A 21,775-nucleotide genomic window follows, 5' to 3' on the forward strand; every position below is an offset into this window, starting at 1 on the left:
GGGTAGGAACCTGCTCCCTCTCAGTGGCTGGTCTGAGGCTGCAGCCCCACCAAGACCTGTCCCCAGTGGCTCCTTTCCCACCAGGGTAGGGACCTGCACCCCCAGCAGGGCACCGCCCCCGGTGTCAAGGCAGAGTGCCCTTCACTGGCTCTGGCTACAGGTGATGACTAGGGCGCTCTGGGGGCCACCTGGCGAATCTGCCAGGTCACCCCCCATCAGCACCTGGGTTGGCAACTGATGGGCATCCCCACATCTTTGGGCCCCTCCTTGGCCCCCCATTTCAGATGTACCCTTGCCACAGGTACCTTAAACGGGGGCCCACACTCGCCCGTCAGGGTCAGGTAGGTGTTGGGCACCACCCAGTCTGGGGCCACCACCTCGGGCCGGGCCAGCGTCACCTCAGCGCCTGTGTCCCAGTACCCTGTGACCTGCTTCCCATCCACCTCCAGGGGAATGAGGCACTCGCTCCTCAGGGACTACCCCACACCCACCCTGTAGACTGAGAACTTTGAATCTGGAGCATCAAGCCACCCCAAGGAGCTGGCCTGGGAGACTCCTCGCTCTTGGGCCATTGCTAAACTGCCAGCCCCTCCTGCCTGGGGAGCCAGCCCCTCCTCCGGCTGGGCCCCCACCCAGGTAACCCTGTGAGGGCTCTGTTTGCTAATCCTGTCCCTGAGCTTTTGGCACCGGACCCACTTGTGGCCCCTCTGCCCATAGTAATTACACCTCAGGTCCCGTTGCTCCCCTGGGGCCGGTCGGTCAGCTCTGGTTTTGGCTGTGCCTCTCGGGAGGGATTTATCCGAGACTACCTTCTGCACTGATGTGGGCCTGTCCCCCTGGGATTCCATTCCATAGCCCGACCTGCTGTCTACAAACTCGTCAGCCAGCAGCCCCGTGCAGTGCAGGTCCTTCGGCCTCTTGTCCACCAGCCACATCCTCAGATCAGGGGGACAGAGTTCATATAGTCGTTCCAGCCCCATCTGTTCAATCATGTCCTCCTTGGTCTGGGCCCCGGCCACATTCACCCACTTGCGGGTGTATTCCCCCATCAGTGTGACCAGTTCCAGATAGGTCATCCCCTGGGTCTTCTGCACACCCCGGAACCTTTTCCTGTACACCTTGGGGGTCAGCTCAAACCTGTGCAGCAGGGCTTGTGTGAACAGCTCATAGTCCCCTGCTTCCACCCCATCCATCTGGCTGAACATCTCTATGGCTTTGGGACCCAGTAAGGGGGTGAGATGCCGAAGCCTGTCTGCAGGGTCAACCTGGTACACATTGCAAGCCTTCTCAAAGACAGTGAGGAAGGTGTCTATATCATCCCCTTCCTTAAAAACGGAGGCAGCACTTTTAGATCGGAGTTCCCTGCGGGCTTAGCCACCCTGGGACCATCCCCACTCACCATGGTAGAGGTCTCTCTCCTTCTCAGCTCTGCCATTGCCAGTTCATGCTGCCTCTGTCTCTCACGGTCCTCCTGTTCCTTCTCACAGTCCTCTAGCTCTTTCAGTTTTAGTTCCATTTCCAACTCCAACCGTCTCAGCTCCACCAATGGGGAACTCGGCTGTGAAGATCCCCTGCTGGTCAGGTAGGTGAATCCTGGGGCTGCCTGGCTGCTTTCAGCCCCTCCCGCGTCCCCGGTTAAGTCAGTGGCTGGGGTGACCCCTGCGGATGCCTAGCTACTCCCAGCCTCTCTTGCAGCCCCAGTTGGGACAGGAACCAGCTCCTTAGAGCGATCATTCTCTTCCAACCGAGCAAGCAGCTGTGCCTTGGTGAATCTTCCAAAGTGCAGCCCTCTCTCTCTGCACAGCTCCACAATTTCCTTCTTCAGGAGACGGTTATAGGCCATCTCCATGCTGTTCCCAAGTGGTCACGGACTCATAGGCCTGTGCTCTCTCAGCTCCCCACAGCCCCTGGGAGAAACCCCCTTCAGTGCAACAGCCCTTCTTGGGGGTCCACTCTCTCTCGGGGGTTAAGCCGTAGGCTCCTCTGCCTCCTGGAACCGCACCTCTCTGAGCCTTCAGCATGCCTGCTAATCCCCCTTCATTCTACTGCTCCCCAGTCACTTACTGCAGGATGCTCTGTCCACGGGGTGCAGTTTATCCCAACTCTGTCACCAGTTGTCACAGAGTCACCGGGTCAATGCTCTGGAACTACTCCGTATGAAGCCAGTCAGGACTCTGGGGGAGCATGTCTCCTCTCTCTGAGCAGACTGTCTCCAGGGCAAGAAGCTTACACAGCTTCGACCTTCCTGGGTCTGACCTCAGAGCATTCAGCATCCCCTTCCACACCGTGCACTTCCCGCAGTGAGTCCGCCCAGGCGGGGCTCCTGGGGAAGCCAGAGGGTGGTCCTGCATCCCAACTCCGCAATCAGATGTGACTCTCAGCCAGCCGGTAAAACAGAAGGTTTATTAGTCAACAGGAACACAGCGTAGGACAGAACTTGTTAGCACAGAAATCAGTGACTTTCAGCCAAGTCCATCTTGGGAGTTTTGGGCCAGATACCCTGGACTCCCCCTCTTCCAGTCCCCCCATGCAGACTGCCAGCTTCCAGCCACCCGACCTCCGACACCCTCCCTGTTGCTCCTCCATCTCTTTGTCTCGCTTCCGGGGCAAAAGGTGTCACCTGGTCGCATCCCCCCTCCTGGGACTCAGGTTACATAGGTGCAGACAGCTGGACAGCCTCATCTGCCCCATGGCCTCAGCAAAAATCACACACCCAATTCCCACCACCGAAGTATTGGTGCAGTACACAGGGAAACTGGGGTACACACAGTATCAGTATAGGACAGTAAGACTCACATGCAACATAACAAGAGGAATAAAACCCCATTTTGTCACATCCAGATGATACAAAACTTTAAGATAGTCATGTCCAAAACAGACTTTAAAGAGTTGCAAAGGGATCTTACAAAACTGGGTGACTAAGCATATGAAATTCAATGCTGACAAATGCAAAGTAATGCAAGTTGGAAAAACATAATTCCAACTACACATATAAAAGAATGAGGTCTAAATTAGCTGCTACCCATCCAAAAGAAAAAAGGTTCTGTAATCATTGTGTATAAATCCCTAAAAACATTCACTTAATGTGCAACAGCCATATCGGGGGGGAAAAGCACAGAAAAAAAAGCAACAAAAATAATCAGGGGTCTGGAACAACTTTATATAAGAAGAGATTAACCAAGACTGGGACTTTCCAACTTGGCAAAGAGATAACTAAATGGGGAATACAAATAGGTGTGTGAAATCCTGACTGTTGTTGAGAAAGTAAATAAGAAAGTGTTATTTACTTCTCTCTTTTTGTATAACACAAGAACTAGAGATTACCAATAAGATTGCTAAGCAGCAGGTTTAAAAGAAACAAAAGGAAATAAACACAGGAAAATTAGCCTGTGGAACTTCCTGTCAGAAAATGTTGTAAAGGCCAAGACTATAACAAGATGGTATTGTTTTTAGTAAAAGAAAGAGAGAAATTCATAGAGGCTATTAGCCAAGATGGGCAGGGACCGTGTCCCTGGCCTCTGTTTGCCAGAAGCTGAGAATGGGCTGCATGATTACTTAATCATTGCCTGTTCTGCTTATTTGCTTTGAAACACCTGGCATTGGTCACTGTTAAAAGACAGGACGCTGGGCTAGATGGACTTTTAGTTTGACCCACCATGTTTTTATGCTTGTGCCCCTAAGAAGGGTGCTCATTGTATTGAAATTTGAGTGACTTAATCTTCTGGCTTATTCTTCAGATGGAATCCTGTGGCATGGACAGGTCTAGTAATCACATCGCCAACAAGCCATAGCAAATTTCATAGCATACTTCTTGCTTCCATGAATTGATAGATTAACCTGGAAAAACATAATCAAACAAAACAAAAACAAAACACACAAGGCCTCTGACCGGACCTTATTCCTTGTGCTCTTCCTTTTGTTTGCGTTGATTTCTCTGTCCAACGTTTGCATCAAACTTGCTACCCAAATCTTCTTTTGTACCTGCTGCTCAGGAATTTGTTTCTTTGGTGTGAACAGGAACTCAGGAGTTCTTATAATTTAGCCTGTTATTAATTCAAAGAGGTTAGTAACATAACAAAGAAACAAATAACAAATTCAGTACAGAGAACCATTTAGCTCTGGCCATTATAGTTGGAAGGTCGGCTACAACAGGGGTGGATTTACAATTATATTTTTATAATATAATCATGGGAAGTCATCTGCCATCTGGTTTCTGTACAAGCTAGATTGGGGAGTTGCGGGGGCTTTGACACTTTACTACTACCCCTTGTGCTTTTAGATCCTGCAACAGGGTTTTTTTAATGTGGGGAACAGCTTCTGCTGGATAGGAATGCTGAGGAACCGCCGTACACATTTCCCGCCCCCACCCCCCCCCCCCGCACTATCTTTACCACGGCCTTTTCTTTCTAGCCCAAACCAGGAGAAATTCCCTTATCCACTTACTGTCTGGCAGTGCCACAGCTGCCATAGCTTTACAGGCTCACGTTCTTAATCCTTCTGAAATAACCTGGTTATTTACAGTCTCTTGCTTCACAACCAGCCTTTATGCCAGATTAATCATTCACTTTTCCTGCTGTACCAGATCTACTTTTCATACAGCTTTTCCAGTGATGCTGTTACAAACCACTGTATTTATTTAAAATTTAGTTTGATCTACTACTCGCGGCAGGTGTATTAATACTTAAAGTTGCCTTTGCTCCTGTATTAATTAATGCCAGCAACCATTATATGTCTCCTTCTGTCACCTCTTCCATGGAAGATTTACCAATTATGTGGGGCTGTAATTGGGCTACTAACATTTACCTTTGGGGACAGGGATTGCTAAGGGTGAGGCATTTTTACTGAAATGTGGAGCCACCCTGACAGGAAGCTGCCAATTTCATCTGAGCCAATTCCGGGGATAACAAGCCATAAGAACTCACTAGCAGATCTTCTGTACCTGTTCCCATGGTCTCAACAGCCTTAACTCCTGGTTGCAGCGTTGACTGTGATCTAGTCCTTGCCATCAAATCACTTAAAGCAGCTAGCAAAGTCTCCAGAGGTTGCCCATCCGAATGGGCCATATCTGCCCCTTTCCTGAACTTGAGCCCATCTGCGCTCCCAATGATCCCCCACTAAACACTCCACGTCTCCTACTGTACCATCCTCAGCCTGGTCCTATTTCACTGTAACTACCACGTCCCGTATCAGTGTGGTTGGAGCCATTATAGCCTGCTTGATTGCTGTAGAAAGCCTCACTAATCACTTTCTGAGAAGAACTACCTGCTCCACTTACTACCCTTTCTGCCTCCCAAGCTGCTTTAAGCAATTCAACCTGATCTAAATCCAGTCAGGATCCCATGAACACCTTAATAGGTTTCCTTAAACCATCATAGATCAAATCTGTCAGCTGTTTCTCCTCGATTTCAGCCAGGGAGCATACCAACAACAACCTAGTACGATAAGCCATAACAGATTCTTTTTCCTTCTGATGTATTAATGAAGCTGTCCTTCTCAATTCAGAGGGGGTCAGAAAGTATCAGGCTACCTTCTGGATAACACCATCTCTGTCACCTTTATTTAACTCTGCCTCCATTTCTGCCAACAAAGCCGTTCCTTCCGTAGGGCCTGCACAAGTTATTATCAGTTCTCTTAAATCTTCAGGATCTAAATGTTTTCTAACCATGTATTCCAACAGCCAAGACAAACACGTTCTCTTAGTGAAAGAGTCCATTTGTTTAGCCATTGCCTGTTTTTTAGTTTCAGTCAGGGGACGATTTACTTCCTCTTGTATTTGCTGTGAAGGCTGAGGCATTTTTGCTATTACTACTGGCTGGGCTGCCGGAGGCCCTGGAAGGTGCTCCTCTTCCTCTTCCACCTGTATATTTATTCTTTCTGGACATGTATGGGTTAAAGCTGTTATTCACTGAGCCTTGGTTACATTTTTGTGCTACAACAATTTCCAAGTCACATTTCAGGCATTCATTCTGCAATTTTAGTTTTTCCAATTCCTGTTCCAAACTTTCTTGCATAACATCTCGCTGACATTCCAAAACATCTCGCTCCTTTACAAGCTTATCTACAGCACAATAGACAGCACAGATGACATGTGCTGCAGTTTGGGCTTTCTAGGGCGTGTAACACTTTTGTTACCTCAACAGTAAGTTGTCCAAAACTTTCTCATGCAGTGTGGGGACTGTATCAGCCAGACATGGATCAGACCCCTCACTTTTAAACACCTGTCTTAACAAACACTCATCAACCACACCCGGAGGCTTTGCGGCGTCCCCCTCGTCCTCCGGTTTGAAGACCCTTCCCTGTTTGTGTTTGTGAAACATCATCGACTCTAGGAATGACCAATACAACCCCACTCACCGATATATTTCCCTCTCTGTAACTAAATCTGGTACCCAAGCTAAAATTAATATAAGTCAGAAGTGATTCAGAACAATATTTAAATTAGTTGGTTAACACCAGTGACTCAGGATACCAAGCTCTTCACAGGCAACCAGTTCAAGAACAATTTGATTCAGTTTAAACACACTTTTTTTCTTGGACACAACAGTAACCATCCTCTGCTACCAAATGTTGGCACCAGGGGCCTACTACCCCTGAAATGGATCTTTAATGGCTCCCAGTGGAGCAGACTACTGTCATACCAGTGGAAAAGGTCCACAGTAATTATCTTACATACACAGTAGTTTATTTGAAAAGGAATTTCACAGGCGGTATAGGGTTACATCATGCACGTAATTCCTATGTTAGACATTAAGAGCTATACATTCCTCTTAGCGAATCTCTCTTTCACAAACATACACAAACAGGCCCTGTGCTAGCCTCACACAGTTCCTGCTTGGCAAACAGAGAAGGTGGTTACCAATTCTATGGACGATTTCTTCTCTCCAGGTCTGGTCTCCTCAGCCCTCTGGTCTGTCTCAGATTCCCTCAAGGCAAGGCCTTGGTTGCCTGGAAACCCCTCTGGTCGCAGTCCTATTCGAGCCCACGGAGCAGAGTTTTGGCTACTCTGGCTAGCAGTGTTGCTTCTTTAAGCGTTAATTAAGGAATTCCCCCAACAGTAATTTAATTTGCTTGATTTTTATATGCTTTTTCCTCAAAGGAGTCACGTCTTAAAATCATGCCCAGTGGCCGTGTGCCTACTAATTTTTACCTAATTAATACTTTAGGGGGAGACTGCAGAGTGGTGCCAACTGAACATTACCCCACATTCACTCCCTTATCAATCATTCACTTCAGCCCCCTGTGTGATGTCCTTCAACAGGGTCGAGATGCCCCGGTCAGCCCATGCTCCACTCAGGATGTTCTACACATGTTGTCTGCTTTCAAGTGGACATATTTGCTGACTCCAAGATCAGTATTGATCATACACGCAGCATGGAGCCAGTCAGTTTCACCTCTGGCATCTGCCTGATGCTAAGAGAAGGATTCTGCTCCCAGAATCCTCTTTCGCAGTTCAGTCATGTCAAGCCATGTTCTCACCATTCATTCAGTACGGCCACACCAATTTGGCACCATCCCAACAGGAACCCCCTGTGTGGATTTAACCTGTAGGTTACAGCTTAGAAGGGAGCACAAATCCCAGTTTATCTTTTCTTCTGAAGCTCAGCCAATGCCTAGACACACCTTCAACTTTATTGTTTGGAACTATTTCCTGAGCCCAAAGTCTCGCCCAAACGGACATGGATCATAAACACTTGAGAGCTGCTGTTGTGGCTGGCGCTGCAGCAATCCCTTAGCTCACAGTGGACTATTATTTAACCAGGAAGAGAGATGTAGTTCTCAAAGATGTCAAAAAAGCAAACAGAATGTTGGGAATCATTAAGAAATAAGACAGAAAATATATTGCCTCTATATAAACTCATGGTACGCCCACATCTTGAATACTGCATGCAGATGTGGTCGCCCCATCTCTAAAAAGATATACTGGACTTGGAAAAGGTTCAGAAAAGGGCAACAAAAATAATTAGGAGTATGGAACAACTTCCGTATGAGGAGAGATTAATAAGATCGGGACTTTTCAGCTTGGAAAAGAGACGACTAAGAGGGGATATGATAGGGGTCTATAAAGTCATGACTGGTGTGGAGAAAGTAAATAAGGAAGTGTTATTTCTCACAGCACAAGAACTAGGGGTCACAAAATGAAATTAATAGGCAGCAGGTTTAAAACAAAAAAAAGGAAGTATTTCTTCACACAACACACAGTCAACCTGTGGAACCCTTTGCCAGAGGATGTTGTGAAGGCCAAGACTCTAACAGGGTTCAAAAAAGAGCTAGATAAGTTCATGGAGGATAGGTCCATCAATGGCTATTAGCCAGGATGGACAGGGATGGTGTCCCTAGCCTCTGTTTGCCAGAAGCTATAAACGGGCGACAGGGGATGAATCACTTGAGGATTGCCTGTTCTGTTCATTCCCTCTGGGACACCTGGTATTGGCCACTGTCAGGGGACAGGATACTGGGCTAGATGGACCTTTGGTCTGACCCAGTATGGCCGTTCTTATGTTCTTATGTTAATCTGTTATCTCTTGTCTGATTCTTAGGTTGTAAGCCCCTTGAGGCAGCGACTGTCTTTTTGTTCTGAGTTTGTACAGCACCTAGCACAGTGGGGTCCTGGTCTGTAACTATGCCCCTATATGCTATGGTAAAATAAATAATAAATAATTATAAATAATTCACCATATACTGTGTGAGCTTTGGCATGTTAATTGATCTCTCCGTGCCTCAGTGTACCCATCTCTTAGAAGGCTAATATCCTCATATTCCAAATGCCATAAAAGGTGTGGTAATGGTGTAAGAAGGCAAACTACTATTATTATAAACTTGTAGGGGTTGGGAATCAAGTGGGCTGTAAGCACATTTCTGGCCCCTCAGCTTCAGGAAGGCTTGACTTCTCTTGCTTCTTTCCCCCAATAGTCAATGTGGTCAATGGGCCCAGTTGTCTGCTTCCTTGCAATTTGTATAGTCATTTATACCAGTGCAAAGCAGGTTACAATGCTACCATTCATAGCATTTCCCATTCAGCTTTGCCCTGTCCGTAGGGCCCACTGGGTTTTCAAAGGGAACTGCGGGTGCTCAGCACCTTATAGGCTCAAGCCCTTACCAGTATCTCAGGCACATTTACAAAATAGCCATGTGATGCATCTGTTTCTGGAGCAACTATGTAATGAACATACAAAGGCTTTGTGTGTGTTTGTGTGAGGGTCGGGGAGGTTAAACTAGTTGCACAGTCAACATGGACTTGTTTGCATAGCAAGATGGATGGCAGTAGGCAGCACAACACACCCTTCTTCTTTACCTTTGCTTTTGAAGAGACATGCTATGTGCCTTGAAATGGAACATGTCCCTTCGCTGTTTAACACTGCTCCTTCTTTTTCGGATTGGACGTTTAACTTCTTTGCTAGGGGATTAGAGGAGGAAGGCTAGAAAAAGGACCGTTATCCAGCCACCACAAGTTTTTTGGGTTCTTTTTAATACAAAAATCCATTGTAAGTGATGCATGAACTTTAAATGACTTCGGCTCATATTCTTAAAACAAACAAACAAACAAATAAATAAATAAAAACCCAGGATGACTGATCTAATCCAAGCTTTCAATTCTTCCCCTAGCAATCTTAAATGTCGGTACCTGAGTCTGTAGTTAATCTTGCTTGCTGTGTCATTCATTATCCTAGGCCTGTCACAAGTAATTTTGATTAACTTTACCTTTGTAACGTAATGAAATAAAACACTCATCTATAACTAGGCTTGGCAGGATTCGATTTTTAAAAATAATTTTGACAAATAAGATCAACTTTTATCTTTAAGCCTTTTTCTCTATTTTATCCATTTAAACTTTCACAGTTGCACAAAATTATAAGTTTTAAGTATTTCCTCCCTGATTTTTATCTATTTAAATTTTCACAGTTTCAGAAAATTATAGGGGAGGGAAGTCAGATAACAGGGTGGGTCAGACAATAATTATTTAATGACAGTAGCCATCGATTTCAAAAAATTAAAGATTTATAACCATTAAAAAACAAATGATCAACATCACATGTCAAAATATACAAAGTAAATATCCTTAATCAAACTCTAATGAGTTCTCAAGCAGCAGTTTTCTTACTTTGCCTAACTCAAAAGTTCGATTATTATCAGTGGAAATATTTTTTCATCAGTTTGTGTGTGTGTGTGCAATGAAAACTGATGTTTATTGACATTTATTGACATTGACATTACCCTTAAAAATCGAATCCATCCAAGTCTATCTATGATGATATTGTCTATAGTATGTGATGATCACGAGTTTCAAATGTACAACTGGAAATATTCCAGCATGGTATGCTGCAAATTTCGTCAACTGTATTGAAAAGAGCTGCAAATTGTTATTGATTTTCCAGTCCTTACAATTAGATTATAAGGACTGAAAATATCCCCCAGGAAATCATTAAAAAAACTGTTGTGTAAAAAAATTACAACGTTTACCAAAGTTTTATAGCAAAAGGACTTTGACCATTTAGAAATTGTTGCAGGTGTAAATTCCAAAGGTGCAATCACATAGCTAATTATTGGACTATGCCAGCTAGGATCTTGATCTTGCAACTGGTTTGATGCAAGTTCAGGGGTCCATCTTCATGGGTACCTTTGCAGGATCAGGGCCTAAATGAGTTCTTGCGTATTACAAATGCAATATTACTCGGCAGTCAAAAGATGCCCAGGGCCAGGCTGTCCACTACATGAGAATTATCCATGTAGGGACCAAGAACTCTGCAAGTCTCAGTTCAGAGAGTTCCCTTTAGAGCTTAGATCATTTCCAGCTGCTGCAAGTAAGACTCCCTGACTAGAATCATGGTTACAAGGCTGTTTGCACATCTGTCCCCTTTCTGGTCACTCTGAGCGCACCCTGTCAGGGTTAGAACTCATGACCTTACCTGCCTGGGGGGAATTTTGCAATCCTTCCACTCGTAGACCAGAATAGGATATAATATCCTGTCTATGTATCTGCTTATTGCCACGCAAGTCCAATTAGACATCTGAGACTAATTGCTATCCAAATCACTGGATGTGAAGCTACTTCCAGGAAATGCTCAGCATCTTGTAGTGTCCAGCTCATAATTTATTACAGTTAGTCTCAACTTAGTGCAATCCTGGCGCAGTGAATCATTTACTCTCCTGGGGCCAGTCAGTCTTTTGGGGAATGTTCCAAATCAACTAGAATCAACAGCAATCTTCCCATTGATTTCAATGGGCTCTGACTGGGGTAGGAGGTGAACCCATGTGTATGCACCCCTGAATTGTGAGACTTTGCTGGCTTTGGATAACCAACTGTGAGTGGGGTGCACAAGAGGGAAAGGCAAGTGGTATGTTAAAGGGGCATTTACCCAGAAGACTTTGACACCGCAAGGTGGGAAGCTGAGACAAAGGACTACAGCCAAAGATACTGTGGGACAGGTGTTTACTTATGTTTGCATAAATTTGAAACGTTGTTATGGTGTTTTCCCAAATTAATGCTGAGTTCCCCTTCCCATTTAATACGTTTTCTTTTGTTATACAGAGACTTAGTGTTTCCAAGTGAGGAAGTGTTGCCTTTCAGAGGAGCCCACGGACGATGTTTAGTTTTCCAAGATTTCTGGATGGGGATGTGACGCTGGCAAACCAGGGGCCAGCTCATGCCAAAGCCCCTGGGCCTCACTGACAAATGCATAGCTGGAAACCAATCTGGCTCTCCTTTTTGTCAGTATTATTAAAATAGCTATTAGAGTTATAAGAATGTGGTTAGTGGTTTTGGACTTTATGAAATGCTTGTAGGATGCTGCATGTATTAAACTTACTTATAATATTTGTATCCCGTGTTAGGAGGTAATATTTAAGTGTTTGCTCTGTAACTATAAAAATGTTTGCTAATGGCATGTCTACACTTACTGAGCTGCAGTGGCGCAGCTGTACCGGAGAAACCCATTGGCATAAGAAAACCACCCCCGTGAGCAGCAGAAGCTATGTCGGTGGGAGAAGCTCTTCTGCTGACATAGCACTGTGCACACTGGCACTTAAGCCGGAGTAATTTATATCCCTCAGGGGGTGGAATATTCACACCCCTGAATGACATAAATTTTGGTGTCATAAGTTGTACAGTAGACATAGCCTAAGACTGTAAACCTGGACAGTCAGGAGAGAAGCATTTCTAAGTGGGACATCCTGGTTTACCACAAGAGGCGTCATCTCCTCCCCAAGAAAAGAAGGCCTATAGACACCAGACAAACCATTGTGGAACATCAGTGGACAAAAGACTTTGTTGACTGGATCCCCCACACTCATGAAGAGAGTATGTGCCCAAGCCCTTGTCCCACCACAGCTTGAACACCGAGGGAAGGGATTAAAAGAAATTATCATTGGTATGCTGCTTAGAATTTGGAGACGGCAATATTTCTAAGCATAAGCAAGGGATCCCCAAGCTGCATAGTTTGGGTTAGTCCTAAAGGACGTATAGAACTTGCATATATAGCAGCTACTATCACCTTCTGGAACCTAAGACTGTAACTCATTTGTGTGTGTACGTTTGCCTGCTTTAACCTTGTAAATAACTTTTATTTCTTTTCTTCGTTAATCAATCTTTATTACAGGATTGACTACAAGTGTTGTCTTCGGTGAGCGATCTGAGGTACAACAGACCTGAGGTAAGTGATTTTTGGTGTAAGGGACCATCTGTCACAAAGGCAGGCTTGCCTGGGTGGCAAGACAGCCCGGAGTGCCCAAGCGGACGGTCTGTGACTCCATGGTAAGGCGGATATAGTGCTTGTGGAGTTCACACTTGTTATTGGGTTGGTGAAATCTAATTAGAGAACATATAGCCACTTTGGGGTTTGTGCCCTGCTTCTTGACAGTCTGCCCTGAGGTTGGCACCTACGTTCGTGAGCCTCTCCAGCTAGTTTGACAGGGACTCTAGCCAGTTCTCTTTGGTAATGGTAAGAGGAACCCCTAGATATTGAATCCGGCCGTTATTGCTGCCAATGCCACCTGGCAGAATGGTTCCATCTTCATCAGCAGAAACTCCAAATAAATCATTGCTTGACTCAGCACAGCAGTGGGACACCCCTACCAGAGGGAGTGGGGCTAGTGGGATAATAGGAAGTGACTCAGGTAATACTCAGCTCTGTTCTGGATGCAAACCAGCAGTGATCTTCAGGGGAAGAGGCCTCTTTAAGTTCTGCTGCAGCTGAGCTGAAACCCCCAACCCCATGGAGTATATACCATACTCATCGTAACTGTGCATGCACTGGGCTTCCCTGACGTCATCCCCAAATCCAGGTGATGGTGTCATGGATGCCACCCTCTGCCCCAGTGAGTCAGGGATGGGCTTTGGGAGTGGGAGAGCCCCTCTGTCTCTTTTCAGAGCTCCATTTGCACTCTCTGACCCCAGAGCTCCAGCAGGCTCCCCGCTGCAGAGCCCACTTGAAAACCAGGCTAAATGCAGGCTCATTCTGCTGTATATTTTAACAGCTACTGTTCTACGGCAGATTCCTGGAGGCATAACTCTCTGTTTGTCCTTTTCAGAATAAATAACCTAACTGGCCCTTTGTAACATCAGAGTGATCCAACCAACCACATACTTGCCAAACAAGGTATCATGATATAGCCCTTTGGATACAGAGAGCCAGATTCCAGCCCTTCCCTGGTGCTGGCATAAACAGTAAGCTGGAAATCCCCTTGCATGGGGGAATCCCGGGGTGTCATAGAACAGGTGTCACCAGTTCCTGGGGAGGGGCATGTTGGGAGCATGGCCAGACTATTGCTGCAATCCCGGCTGTACCAACAGCTCCTTAGGGCTGGTATCAGGAGTCCCAAGTTAGAACAGCCTTGAAGCGGCTCTAACTTGTAACGGGGGTTGAACTGGATGCCCACCTGGCCCCAAGAAAGGGGACAGGAGAGGGCCAAAAAAGTGCAGAGCCATCTTTGCCTTCCCACAGATGTTGCAGTGGGTGCAGCTCAGCTGGACCAGAGGTTCAAGTCCACAGCATGCAGCATACCACGCATGCCATGGCTAGCTTTGGCAAGGCTTACTCTGTGGTGGGCAGGCTGCCCTTATACAGTTGAAGGTGGAGGAGAGAATGCCTCTTGCTGACATGCTGTTCTCTTTCAACCTCTGCTTGACACTTTCCCATAAGCACAATCAGAAATCTAAGGAGCCTGAACTTTAGACCTTTTTTGGCTGAAGGCTGAGGAGTTGTTTGACATTGTAATGAGCACTGGATGGGTGCGGGTAGATATGCTGCATTGGACTCTGACTTGTTTTGTCATTACAACTGGCTGAACTTTAAGATGTTCTGATTTCTAAGAATCTCAAGCAATAATAAACTTGTTGATCTCAGCTTCACCTCCTGGCTTTGTCCCAGCTTTCTTGCTTACTTTCCCTTTCTTGATGAAACCATCTATCTGTCTCTTAACCTCATTTTATATCACCTCTGGTTTTGTTCCACAAATACCAGTACATCTCCTCCCCATTCCACTCTGTTCCCATGGCAGCAAAAATTTAAACATTATGCATATATTATATAAAGATCATGCACGGCCTAGAGAAAAGTATCCTGGACTTGGCATGATTCTTGCATGTTCTTTGCATTAAGTGATCCTTGCATGTCTTGCAGTTCCTGGTGGGGCTTTATATTTAAACAGCAACTCGACCACCCCTACAGCTTTTAATAAATTAAGTCTGAAATCATATTTCAAATACTGACAGTACTTAGATTCTCTAGCTCTACCCAAGGAGTGAAGTCATCCCAAGCTGTCTCCTATACATTTGGCAGAGTTTAGATGTCTTTGTCTCTGAAAAAAGCAACAGAGAGTTCTGTGGCACCTTTAAGACTAACAGATGTATTGGAGCATAAGCTTTTGTGGGTGAATTCGTCAGACGCATGTAATGGAAATTTCCAGAGGCAGGTATAAATATGCGGGCAAGAATCAGTCTGGCGATAACGAGGTTAGTTCAATCTGGGAGGGTGAGGTCCTCTGCTAGCAGTTGAGGTGTGAACACCAAGAGAGGAGAAACTGCTTTTGTAGTTGGCTAGCCATTCACAGTCTTTGTTTAATCCTGATCTGATGGTGTCAAATTTGCAAATGAACTGAAGTTCAGCAGTTTATCTTTGGAGTCTGGTCCTGAAGTTTTTTTGCTGTAAGATGGCTACCTTTACATCTGCTATTGTGTGGCCAGGGTGGTTGAAGTGTTCTCCTACAGGTTTTTGTATATTGCCATTCCTGATATCTGACTTGTGTCCATTTATCCTTTTACGTAGTGACTGTCCAGTTTGGCCAATGTACATAGCAGAGGGGCATTGCTGGCACACGATGGCATATATAACATTGGTGGACGTGCAGGTGAATGAACCGGTGATGTTGTAGCTGATCTGGTTAGGTCCTGTGATGGTGTTGCCGGTGTAGATATGTGGGCAGAGTTGGCATCGAGGTTTGTTGCATGGATTGGTTCCTGAGTTAGAGTTGTTATGGTGCGGGGTGTGGTTGCTGGTGAGAATATTCTTAAGGTTGGCGGGTTGTCTGTGGGCGAGGACTAGCCTGCCTCCCAAGGTCTGTGAAAGCAAGGAATCATTGTCCAGGATGGGTTGTAGATCACTGATGATGCGTTGGAGAGGTTTAAGCTGAGGGCTATAGGTGATGGCCAGTGGAGTTCTGTTGGTACCCCTCTGATATTTGTCTCTGAAGTAACTTTTTTCTCAGTTCTCACTTCATCTCACTGATACTTCATCTGTGTCTTTGCAGTTTCTCTTCCTTTTTTTAGTGCAAGGTTTTTCCTCCAAAGATAATGAGAGTATATGTAATATAGAGGGTACAGAATCCAGGGGGAAAATACATGAGACGAGAATAATAGCAGCAAAATGTCGTTGCAAAGAAAGATCATATTTATGTCATCGGTTGGGGATATTTTAAGCTTACCTACTGTGACGCATGGCTAAAAGGGGTTAAACATCCTGCAAAATAAATAACCCACAGAAGACATGTGGGGAGATAATGTTTGTGTTTTTGTGTATTTACATATGTATGAGTAGGGTGGACAATGTCATCAACAGTCCCTGTCTATGCTGTTTTCTGATAATTCAGAGGTCAAAAGAACATCATATCATGTAAATGAATTGTAAACATGGGATGTCTCAGTATTCATCTCTCTTTGAAATGTACTGTGAATGGTGGCGGAACAAGCAAATGGCCTTATGTTAATTCGTATAGCTAAGTACCGGTGATGGACCTCCTTCAAAGTCATCCTAATTCCCTTTTGTTCCCTGAGGAATTCCAACTTGTCAAAAGACATGAAATTGTATAAAGGATCCTTGAGTCCTGATTTTGTCATCTCAGATCTGCTTAGACTTCATCAGGGGAAGTTTGAGTCACAAGACTGAGGTCCCAGTTATGCTGGTACACCCTGAATATGAGATTTGGACATTGAACTATGACCTATGAACGGAATTCTAAAGGAACTCTTTGCAACTACAAAACTCACCATCTCTGCTATGAATCTGCATCTCAATGAATTGAATTCATGTCTGTATGTACAGTAACTCCCCACGTAATGTCCTCCGCTTAACGTTGTTTCGATCTTACGTCCCCGTTCAATTACAGAACGTGCTCCATTTAAAGTTGTGCAATGCTTCACTATAACTTCGTTTGGCTGCCTGCTTTGTCCACAGCTGGCAGCCCCCCATCAGCACCCCTACACGCCCCTCCCCCCCAGTGCCTCCCGCCCACCAGCAGACCCCGCGGATCAGCGCCTTCCCGCTCCTCCCCCCGCGGCAATCAGCTGGCTTGCGGTGTTCGGGAGGGAGAGGGGAGGAGCGAGGACTCGGTGCGCAGGCTCCCCCTCCCTCCCCTGCCTCCCGAACGCCGCAAACCAGCTGCTTTCCATGGGCAGGAGGCGGGGAGTGAGGGGGGAGCCTGCGCGCCGAGTCCTCGCTCCTCCCCCCTCCCTCCTGCCCCTGAACATTGCAAGCCAGTTGACGCGGTGTGCGGAGTAAAGGGGTGGGGGAAGAGGCGGGTTAAGGGTGGGAGCTTGGGGGAAGGGGTGGCATGGGTGGGCCAAGGGTTGAGTTCCCCGCCCCTGATACTTGCAGAGTAGGGGAAGCTGCCACTGCTGCTGCGCAACGTGCTTCTCCTAGCCTACAGCACCTTCAGCCTCCTTGCCTGCCTCATTGTCTGCAGTGCCAGTGGGCTGTGCCTGTGTGGGGTAAGGCGGGGCACCTCCCAACTATAGTACTGTACTGTATGGCAAAAAAAAAGGTCTCTGGAACCTAACCCCCCCATTTACATTCATTCTTATGGGGAAATTGGATTCGCTTAACGTCGTTTCACTTAAAGTCACATTTTTCAGGAACATAACTACAACGTTAAGTGAGGAGTTACTGTATATTGATATTTTAACCATACTCTCTCTCTTTTGTTTTTTAATAAATTTTAGCTTCGTTAATAATAATTGGCTGTAGTGTGTATTTGGGTAAAATCTGAAACATTCATTAACCTGGGAGGTAATGTGTCCGATCCTTTGGAATTGGTAGAACCTTTTCTTTTATATGATGAAATAAGATTCACAGAAATTTTCATCATATTTGATGTGGGTACCTGGATGGAGGCCTGAGGCTGGATCACTTTAAGGGAACTGTGTTGTTTGGACGTCTGAGTAACCAGTAAGGTAATAAAGAAGCTGTTTTATGCTGGTTTGGTAAATCTAAGTATTGGAATATCCACCAGCTTTATGGGAATTGTCTGCCCCCTTCTTTGCAGTTCACCCTAATTGAGTGACTACTGCTGGCTCCCCACTAGGACCCCGGTCACAGAGGCGTAGTCGGCAGGATACACATTACCACAGGTTAATTGGGTTTTTGGATCAGAACCACACGCTTGTCAAAAAATTTAACTTTGATATTGGAGAGCTTAAGGGTTAAAAATCAGTTACAATGAGTGTGCAACAATCATATGAAGAACTTGATAGAAAAAGCCTTGAAGATTTGTGCTTACAGAGGGAGTTGTCTTTTAAGAAAAAAGCCCCAGAACAAGAACTGAAAAATCTGCTAATGGCAAATGATCAGGAAGCAGACCCAGTGAGAATGCTTGCAATAAGAAACAAACACAACTTGAATTTGAACAGAAGCGTACGGATCTTTGTTTACTGGAGAAGCAAAAGATAGCTGATATGGAAAAGGAGGCTAAAGAAAGGATAGATAAAATGGAAAAAGAAGCCCATTTAAGGCATATAGAACAGCTAGCTGCTGAGGAGAAGGCTCACCAGATGCAATAGGAAGCTTCCAGACTTCAGCTCCAAGTGTTGGAAGAGCAGAAAAAGCTGCCACAACCTGGACAACAAAAATTGGGAAAGAATTTGCTCCATTTACAAAGATATTGAGGTCATAGAGAAATTTCTGTCTACCTTTGAACACCGAGGTGCAATTCACCATATCCCAGAGGACCAGCGTATGCCTGTCCTGCTGACCAAATTAACTGGGAAAGCCAGGGAAGAGTTCAGTGAAATGGGTATGAATGAAGTCTTGAATTATGTAAAATATAAAGATACTGTGCTAAAACGTTTTAAGTTTACCTCTGAAACTTACAGGTTGAAATTTCTAAATTTCAAAATGTCTAATGGTATTTCTTATGTGGAATGTGCTCATAAACTGTTAGGTTTTGTCAGGAAATGGATGACTGGTGAGAAAGCTTGGGGTAATTTTGAACAGTTCATGCAATTAATTACACTTGAACAAATGTTAAATTTGGTGCCAGATGAGGCCCGGGCTGCTATATGCAATGGAAAGCCCAATTCTGTTTTGCAGGCTGCTGAAATTGCAGACGAATTTGTGCAGAATTGAAGTCATGACAGAAGTAAGCCCCTGGGAAAGAACAATCACTATTCACCCCAGTTTAAAAGAAAGGAAGGGTCTAGGAGTAAACCTAAGCCCAACATGGATAAAAAAGCTCATGGAACCCCTGCTCCTGATTGCCACTTGCCGTCCCATCCAACCCCCCCTCCTTTCTGACTGCCCCCCCCCCGGAAACCCTGCCCCCATTCAACCCCTTGTTCCCTCCCTGACCGCCCCGACCCCTATCCACAGCCCCACCCCCTGACCACCCCCCGAACTCCCCTGCCTTCTATCAACCCCCCCCCCCCCGCTCTCTGCCCTCTTACTGTGCCGCCTGGATAAGCAGGGGAGGGGACAGCAGGGGAGGAGCCGGGGGCTAGCCTCCCAGTCCAGGAGCTCGGGGGTCGGGCAGGATGGTCCCGCGGGCCGGATGTGGCCCGCGGGCCATAGTTTGCCCACCTCTGATGTAGGGGAAGGACAGAGTCTCGTGAATTATGTCAGAACTGAGTCTTGGAGGGGTAGTGATGAATTTATTAGAAACACAAAGGTGAATGGTGTGGATTGTCGTGGTTGGTGCGACACAGTGTCAGACATTTGGTTAAGGAGTGTTGTGTCCGAGAGAAGGACAAACTGGCAGGCAAGAACATAACTAGACGAGTTTCCTGTAACTGCTCCTTTAGTTAAGATCCACCTGGAGTAGGGGGGATTTTAGTGGTGAACTGACGGTCAGCATTCGAGATAAACTTCCAGCAGACGTTCTGATAGGGAATGATATTATGACTAAGTTTAATATGGTTAATGTCATAACAAGGTCTCAAGGGAAGTATGGTGCTGATGCCTCTAGCTTTGCCTGATGTCAGTGAAAAGAGCTGCGAAGGGGAGGAGATGGCCTCCAGCTGGCTCCCCACTAGGACCCCGGTCACACCTACTAGACTCTTTTCTGTATGGCTTAATCATTTCAGCTCATATCCAAATGTATTTTATTAACTTTTGAAATGTAGATGTACTGCACTCAATCAAGCTGCATCTTGGTAATGGGTTTTTAAAAAATGTAAATCTCCCACGAGTTGGGGGAATTGGCTTAAAGACGCCTGTGTTCTACCTTGAGCTCTGCCTTAGCCTCACTGTGGGATTTTGGGCAACTCACTCAAGCTCTCTGTGCCTCACATCTAACCAAATACAAAATGAGGATAATAATGTGGCCTCTTCTTTCAGCACCAACAGTGTCCCACTGTTGCCACCAGTGCTGCCACTCTGCCAAACTATAGCAGAGTTCTGGGTCCTTGCAGGCCAGCTTCCTAGTGGAGGAGAAATCAATGACATGGAGTCTGGGTATACTCTGGCTGTAGCGTGCTTTATTTACACCACGGGCAGTTGCAAAGAGCATGTAGGCTTTCTTCTTTTCCAGAAATCTCAGCCACACACCAATGCCTGGGTCCCAGGAAGCCTCTCTCTCCCAAGAATGGCCTCCAATTAGACAAAATAAAGCATTTTGGGTTCTGACAAATTGACATATTCATCGGATTCCCCGCCAGCTCTAATCATAATGTACATGATTCAAAGCAGCATTGGCAGAGAAAGGATGATCCTGTAGGGAAGTCACAGGAACAGGACACAATTCCCAGCTCTGCCACTGACTGTGTGTGTGACCTTTGGCAAATCACTTAATTTCTGTACTATGGAGAAAATAACCCTTCACCACACTGAAGAGCCTCCACTATCTACGTGAAGTAGTCTGACACTACTGTGATGCCATCTTAGTGATTCCACTGGAAAGCACACAGTATTATCCTAGCCAGCGAGGGATAGTGGACTCCTTTAAAGGCATGCGTTTGTCCGTGAAAAGAGCTTCCAAGCAAGAGCAACAGCCTCAGTGTAACAAATGAGATGCCCTCCTTCAGAGTCAGCAGATCATATGGCGTTAGTCACATGCAATGATTACTGCAACCCAGATGCAAAATGATCCAAAATCCCCTCCCGAAGACCCGAGTAGTCATCCTTTTCTGCTCACAATTACCGGACAGACTAATGGGGCATGAGAGAAAACAAGGCAAATGCATTCCATACATTGGCAAGTGCACTCTTAATTATTCCCTATTTGCTCCATCAATCATTTCCTGTCCCAAATGCCAAGTCAGGAGTTGGCCACCTGCACAAATAGACCCTGCAACCACCTGAGATAGTCTTGTGAGCGTCATGGTAACCATGTCAGCCTGTGCGGACGCACAGGCATCACCTCACCATAACTGGAGGCAAAGAGAGTTTCAAGGCACCTTAGCACCTCTCCAAATCCTGCGAGTAGCTGGGCATGAACTGTCCCTGGTGCAATTTAGAGCATCCATAGGGCTACGCTAATTAGGGTGACCAGACAGCAAGTGTGAAAAATCGGGATGGGGGTGGGGGGGGTAATAGGAGCTTATATAAGAAAAAGACCCAAAAATCGGTACTGTCCCTATAAAATCAGGACATCTGGTCACCCTAACGCTAATGTACACTGGCTAAAACGTTAGACCCGCAATAGAGGTCTCCTTACAGGATGAGGAGCAAGCAGATACCGGACACAGTGTTGGTATACAATACTCTACATGCTCTTTATTGTTTACAAAACAAACCTTACTCACTCCGCATTCACACCCCAAACTATACCAAAGTCCAAAGGTCAGAATGGTCCCGATGGCCAGTCCAGTTTCCTTCCGTCAGGATAAGATCATAAGATGTGGAGAACCGGCAAAACCACATCTATATCCACACAGGACTCTGGATCAATAAACGACTCCGACTTGCAGAAATCATAGGCATCTATTTATAGTCCATTCCGTTGCGTCATCGGTTCTTTGCCTTTGCTTACTAGGCCTTCTACCCACACAATTCCAAAGAGACAATCCTGGGCGGGCCGCCATGATCCAAGGCGTGCCATTTCCTCCAATTCTTATACAATTTTATACCAGCCCAGC

Source organism: Emys orbicularis, chromosome 12 (assembly GCF_028017835.1).
Source record: "Emys orbicularis isolate rEmyOrb1 chromosome 12, rEmyOrb1.hap1, whole genome shotgun sequence".
NCBI classification, from domain to species: Eukaryota; Metazoa; Chordata; order Testudines; family Emydidae; genus Emys; species Emys orbicularis.